The sequence below is a fragment of the Periplaneta americana genome, chromosome 1, assembly GCF_040183065.1.
Source record: "Periplaneta americana isolate PAMFEO1 chromosome 1, P.americana_PAMFEO1_priV1, whole genome shotgun sequence".
Classification (NCBI taxonomy): domain Eukaryota; kingdom Metazoa; phylum Arthropoda; class Insecta; order Blattodea; family Blattidae; genus Periplaneta; species Periplaneta americana.
In genome coordinates, this window is record NC_091117.1 from 130,407,361 (window position 1) to 130,414,911 (window position 7,551).

Consider the following 7,551-nt stretch of genomic DNA (forward strand, 5'->3'; position numbering starts at 1 on the left):
CATGTTACCACAGTATACTATATACAGTCACGAAGCTTGGGGTGATTTTTTGCATTTGTCGCGATAGTTGCTAGCCACTTGGAGCGCTGTGAGTACTAGGAACAATAGACTGTGCCACAGCCATCGTGATCTAATACAGGCCGTAATGCAGACCATGTAACTCACTTAACCCGATCACGAAGGGCGGCGTTTCAACCATATAAATTAGTTGGAATGCATAAACAGTAACATATGTGTCTCTAAAATGTAGTGTAATTCCATTAATAAAATTTAAAACAATGATTATGAGACACTTCAGACATAATTCACTTGCAAGTTAAGATGTAATATTATTTATGGTGTGAAAATTACGTTGTTCGTATGTGTAATATCTGCCTTTATTTCGATTAAATATTGCGAAATTCTTGTACATTCATTTATGCACGATTCAATAATAATTTTCAATTGCACCGCACGGATATTTATATATGTTGAAATTATAGGTTATGTTTACTGTACCAGTTGCCCCTTTCTGTCTAAATTTAGTGATCTCCAATGCCTTGCCATTCATATGAAAATTATAGGATATGTTTACTATATTTAACTTATATTCCTAAATTCGCAATTATACATTATAATTAAACATAATGTCATGTATGACACCCGTCACATTCTATTTGTCTGTATTTTAATACTACAACTGAGTACTGAATTATTGTATTTATCTATTACCTAAGAGATGAAGTAACACAATCGTACGTACACTAATTTCATAGGAGTGGTATGGTAAATTTTCTGTCTACAATTAAGGAAGGTAGATGTGCTAAATTAAAATCACAATATAAATTCGTTTTTATTGAACCTCAAAATAGTTTCCATCTAAATTTAAAATGTTGATGCGAACAGATTATGTTAACACGTAAAATTCTCTTCACATTAAAATAACACAGTTTTGTAAATATTTCTGCAACATATTATGCAACAAGAAGTAAACGGAACTTTTGGACACATTACACTAAATAAAACTTAGCAATGATACGCAATAAAGTTATAATATAATATTTCACTGAGCTACATACACTGAAACAGGAAACCCGAACATACATTACGGCCTGGTCTAGATCGAAAAGGCATTGACTGTGCCGTATTTCGCTTTGTTGTGAAAAGTTGTGTAAACCATAGAACAACAAAAAAAAAACTTTTAAATGTTCGTTATCGGTTGTAATAACTGTAAATGACTAAATACAATAATTTGAGTAATAATATGGGACAAGGAGACGTTTGTGGTTCTATAAATATTGTAAGAAAAAGAGGTCAGAGTTATCCTTCTTCCGAAAGATCCAGGAAGGTGACTTTATAAAATATAATATATGCTTTATGAAAATAATATATAAACCTTATGTGTTTCATATTTCAAAAGTGGAAGGAAGGTGTTAATTTTTTCAAAAGAATACGATATCGAAAGTACAATACATTTTATCGTCTCCTGGGGAAAGGGTCTGTGATGAGGCGATAGTAGCGATCCTGGTGGTGAGCAACTATCTATGGATGCGTATTTCAACTATCTATGTTTGCATATTTAGTAAGTATTGAGCTTCGTGACTGTATATACTATACTGTGATGTTACGATGTTACGTTATGCGTTGTATTACTCGTGTCTGTATGCAGACATAAACAAGCGCTCCTATCAGCGGAGAGAGAACTGTAGAGCAATCCCTAACTTTTTCGTTTATTTCCAGCCGTAATTATAACGTAAGCAATGCTTGAAAAAATAGGACTAGTCCGCTTAAATTTGTTGATTCGCAGGAGGATTTGTTTATTGTTAATTTGTAACTTTATTAACATTATACCACACAGTCAACAAGCGAGCAAACACATGTTTAAAATGTCGGAAGTGATTTTAATTTGATGGTATTATTTATGTTCCTTTTGAAAGTGACTTAAATGATAAGAAGATCAAGGTCGACATCAGTGTTTCAGTAATTGTGACTTAAAAACCATGGATCCACGTAAAATTTATAGAGGTTGTGTAAAGTTTCTCGTCGTCAACTGGATGGCTTTTGCCATGTTGTCTGCTATAATTTTAGGTTTCATTTTGGGCATTATTCTCAGGAAACATGAATCATACAGTAATCGCGAAATAATGTATATTGGATTTTTAGGAGAACTTTTTTTACAAATGTTGAAGGGTATTGCTGTTCCCTTGATGGTATCGTGTATCATTACTGCATTCGCAACTATGAACGCTGAACTTGCAAAAATTTTTGGAATTCAATTAACAATATTTATTCTTGCAACTAAAGTAATTGGCGTACTTCTTGGTTTAACCTTTGTATTAACCATTAAACCGGGAGTCAGTGACAAAAAAGAAGAACTGGAAATTGTACAAAGTGATTTACCAATCATTAAACGAGAGACAGTCGACACTTTTTTGGACATAATGAAGAACATTTTTCCCACGAATATAGTAGATATGGCCATCCGACAAAGCATTACAAACATAACAGAAGATGTGCACGGAAACAGGAAGATTTACGATGTAATGATTGACGGTGTGAACATGCTCGGTTTGGTGACAATTTCTATTTTAAGCGGAGTGACATTGAAAGCTTTGGGCGTTGTAAGTAAACCTCTAGTTGACGTAATACTTGTATTTGGCGAAATTACTTTTGTGATCGTAGACTTCATAATGAAGGCAGCTCCAATTTTATTGATTTCTTTGGTAGCGCAACAAATTGTCATTGTTGATCCTGAAGTGTTTCTTTCAACAATAGGTTTATTTGTTGTAACTACAATATGTGCATTGCTCACTCACTTCTTCATTGTATTTCCTCTCATTGTATTCTTTATTGCACGAAAAAATCCATTTAAATTGTACTGGAATTGTTTTGAAGCTATTACGACAGCATTTGCCAGCGGCTCCAGCATGGGCACTTTACCAATATGTATGGATGTATTAGAGGAAAAATGCGGATACGATAGTCATTTAACTTCTTTTATCGTGCCAATCGCTGTCGCCATCAATAAGGATGGAGCATGTATAAATCTCACAGTAGCATCTATTTTCTTTGCACAATACGATAACATGCATTTGAGTGCCTCTCAGATACTACTCGTGTGCATATTTGCAATAACAACTAGTCTCGCTGCACCTGGTGTACCTCAGGGAGTATTACTGATGCTTATCATAATATTAGAATCACTTGGTCTCCCAGGAAAGTATGCTGGCAGTATTATTGCCGTGGATCTGTTAGTGGACCGATGTGTGACAGTGATCGGTATTGTAGGAGCAGCTGTTGCAGTGGCCGTTATCGATCAATTGACAAAGAAAACGCGTGAAAAGATGGCAGAAAGGATTGCATAAGTTCTGCCCCATGGTCTTAGTTGAAACGTTGTCTCCCTGTGAAAGTGATTTGTGTATTAATCAAATTCGTAATAAAATACAATGGGAAAGGTTGCTATGAATTGTATGGACTTGTATAATTTTATTTTAAGATAATTTTGTTTGGACGTGAATAAGTAATTATTGTGAAATTCAGAGCAATACAGAAAAAAATAGTTAAATTTCTTCACACACTATAATCAAGCAAATAATTGCCATACAGAGTTTATTACATTCGGTAGTAATTAGAATAATTAAACTTTTAATTATTTGCTTTTCGCATTGTAATTTAGTTAAAGTATTTAATTTTCTATATTGTGTTGATAATTTGCCACATTATTCTCAGCTATTGCATACTACTTACAATGTTATGGAAAGAATCAATGAATCGCCGCATGCAGAAAGCACTTCAGTCCATTTTTTGGAGAAAACTAAGAAAAACATACTGTACACTGTATTCCTTTCTGCATAGAACTCTGAGCCTGGCTCTTCAGTTTCTATCTTTCCAAGCATTGGGCTGAATACCTTTCTGCACAGGCCGAGGGTGCCACTCATAAAGATATGATTTCCATCGATATCTCATTTTTTTTCTTCCAAAATTTGTGACTGAAGACCTTTCTGCATGGAGCGATTCCAATATTGTAATAAGCGAGAACATAGATGTTACATTTTACAGTTATTATAACGGAACCATAATTTCGTCAATATTTTAAGAAATAAAGCACTTACAGCTTGCAAACAGCCGGTAGCGCCAACTTATATCGGCTCGTGGGGCCCGAGCTCACCCAATAATTTGTCGTTTTGTCATTATTACTTATTAGATTTATCTTAACTTATACCTCAAGTGTTTGAGCCCACCCAATGTTTTCAAAAAGATAGCGCCACTGCATACAGTAAACCATTGTTCTCTGTGCGACAGCAGTCTACATGCAAACAAATACGACTCTACCTGTCAGCAAGAACATTTAACTAAATTTCAAATCTTTCATTAATTCTCATTAATTATTATTTCATATATAGAACACTAATACACAAAGTAAAGGACATATTTGGAATTCCAAATTTATTCAGATCTCAATTTCTTCCCTTCTGTTTTATAATCATCATCATCATCATCATCATCATCATCATCATCATCATCATCATCATCATCATCATCATCATCATCAAACAAATTGAAATAATTGATATTAGCCTATTAGACAGTTCCATCTCAAATAAAATTTATGATCTGGTATTCTCAGATCATAGCTGTCTTCCTCTTTTTCGCAATCCTACGGGTAGGTATATATTGGAAAAACTTCTTTGAATACCTATTTGGCTCTACCGTTTCTGTGTGTATAAATGACGGTGTCATCGTGATAGGTATTATCAATTTTGTCCAATGTATTAAAATTCCGTAGCTTCTCTGTGATGTTTTACTCCTCATATAGGCCTAGTCTTGCAATACCCATAAGTTTCACGTAAAGAATGCAGTTTGGACACCTCCATACGGCGGCATTATTTTGTTAAGGTCCATCATTCCGATTCAGTACAGTCCAAAGGTCCATTTCACAAATTACAAAGTAATAATTAAAAAAAGTAAAAAAATTACAAATGCTTGTAAATTGTGTTTCACAATGCAATCTTGTTACTTTGTAAAGTTTGACGAACTTTACAAAATCAGCTAAATAAATTTACAAATGGAAATACTATATTGTTAAGCATTATTGCAATATCGCCAACGACAGTTTACAAAAAGCATTAAGTAATACAGCTAAAGTCGCAGTAGTTTTACTACGAGTACTATGGATGGACATGTTTCTATATTATCCTATTGATTATTATAAGGTTGCCGAACATATTCCACAAATAGACAATAGAAAATATTGTTAAGAAGTATTTAAAAGTAGGGGAGAGTGAGGTAAAACAGGGTAGTTGGACAGAACGGGGTACTTCTGTCTGTGGCTTTGGGATGTGATGCTTTGTCACGGGTAACAGCTGAAATAGTTGACAAATTGTACAATAACCTGTGGGAGACAGGTTGAAGCTCAGCTTATTCTGTATTGGTCGCAGCCAACTATTCTTTTAGAAAAGAAGTTTTAACAATCTATGCGTCCAATTCTCCGTAATATGAATGTAATTAGTGCATGCCACTGACAAACTCCGCTAAATTGTAAGTACACCATTTCAATTTACCTTTATTTCTGTGTTTAAGCAACTGATTATTTCATTTCTAACCTCCTTGGTTAACTCGAACCAGGTTCATTTTCTCAAACGTGCGCAGTTGGACAAAACCGGGTATTGCAACGGTCTGAAAAAAATAACGGGTACTCTGTTTTGTCCAACTGTTTAAATTTGTATCTTTATTTATGGCACTCTCTCTCTCTTTTCCATGTCTTAAACAACACGAAACAGTTCATAATATGTATGATTTGAGGCTTTCTCGGCGTTGGTTCGCTAATATGTTTTCGCGGGATATCAGCCGAGTTAAGATTTTGGAATGCTCCAAGCTTTCGACTGCTATCTCTGCAGCCATCTTCAGGGAAGTGATGTCCGAACAGAAAGTCGAAAGGTTATATAGATGTGGCTGTCTCAGGTGAAACGGGATTGGTTGGCGGATCGGCCAATCCGGGGCCGGGAATTGTCATCGCTCGTAAGCTCCGCCCCTCCCGGGATTACTGCGTGAAGTTTGGCGGGCGGCGAGCCCTGTTCCGCCGGTTGGAATCGGTTGCCGTCCTCGGTCCGTGATCTTCATGACCTTGATTGTAAGAGGGCCTGAGTTGGTCTAAGGCCGGTGTTCATGCCTGACTGAGCTGGAGTCCACTGTCTCTGTTGAAGTTGTTTTTCTCCAGCTTGATCTCTATGGCCTCCTTGATTTTACGATCCCAGTAGTGGCTTGATTTGTTAATGACCTTGGTGTGGTCAAACAGTATTTTATGCTCCTTTTCTATGCTGTGTTGCGCCACTGCAGATTTTTCCGGGTAATACAGCCTCAGGTTCCTCTTATGTTCTTTGATTCTGTCTTCTATTGTGCGGCCAGTCTGCCCTATGTATACTTCGCCACACTCGCATGGAATCTTGTAAATCCCTGGAGTCCTTAAGCCCTGACTGTCTTTAACCTGACGTAGATGACTCCGGATTTTGCTCTGTGGTTTATGGATGGTTTTGATATTAACCTTCTGGAGGATTCTGCTTATTTTGTGTGACACGCTCCCGCAGAATGGAATGAAAGCTTTCTTTGTCGGGTCTTGCTTGCTGTCTAAGTCTATTGTGTTACATCTCGTGGTAACTTGTTTGAGGGCTTTGCTGATGTCTCTCCGGCTGTAGTTGTTTTGTTGTAGTGTTCTACGAAGATGGTCCATTTCTGCAGGCAAGTTGTTGATATCGGAAATGACTATGGCGCGATGTAGTAGACTAGTCAGGACGGACTTCTTCTGCGAAGGGTGGTGGAGGCTGAGTGCATTCAGGTACAGATCTGTGTGCGTCGGCTTTCTATACACGCCATGTCCGAGAGTACCATCTGCTTTCCTGTGTATGTGGATATCCAGGAACGGCAGTGAGCCCTCTGACTCCACCTCCATGGTGAACTGGATATTCGCGTGGATGCTGTTGAGATGTTGTAGGAACTCTTGTAGCTTGTCTTGTCCGTGCGGCCAGACCACGAAGGTGTCGTCTACGTAGCGGAAGAAGTTGCTCGGCTTGTGTGTGGCTGAGTCTAGGGCCTGGTGTTCGAAGTGCTGCATGTAAAAGTTAGCAATAGCAGGTGACAGCGGGGAGCCCATTGCCACGCCGTCGGTTTGTTCGTAGAACTCACTGTTGTAGCCCTTGTTTGTGGATCTTGGGGAGCCCGTAAATCCGAGGTGGTGTGGCCGAGTGTGGTAGTAGAACTTTTATAACCTCGGCAGGCAGCGAGGAAGATTTCAGCAGCGTGGTGGTTCTTCTTATGATCCTGTTAGTGGGATCACGTGTCAGTTTCTTGTAGGTCGTGTCTGCTAGTAGTTCAACAATTTTCTGGTGGTACAAGGGCTACCATTACGACCCATTGTTAGCACCATCGGGTCGCCCACATACCACCTGGCCAAGCATCTAACCAACATGCTCCAACCCCTGATTGGAACGTGTGAACATCATGTGAAAAACTCTACAGAATTTGTTAGAATTCTGGAGAACATCACAGTGGTCCCATCAGATCTACTAGTGAGCTTCG

The 7,551-nt window shown here is 37.8% G+C and overlaps 1 pseudogene; it reads left to right on the top strand.

The window, feature by feature from the left end:
• The first annotated feature begins 1,840 nt into the window (after nt 1–1,840).
• Nucleotides 1,841–3,544, top strand: LOC138709218 (excitatory amino acid transporter 3 pseudogene; annotated as a pseudogene).
• Nucleotides 3,545–7,551: the final 4,007 nt, after the last annotated feature.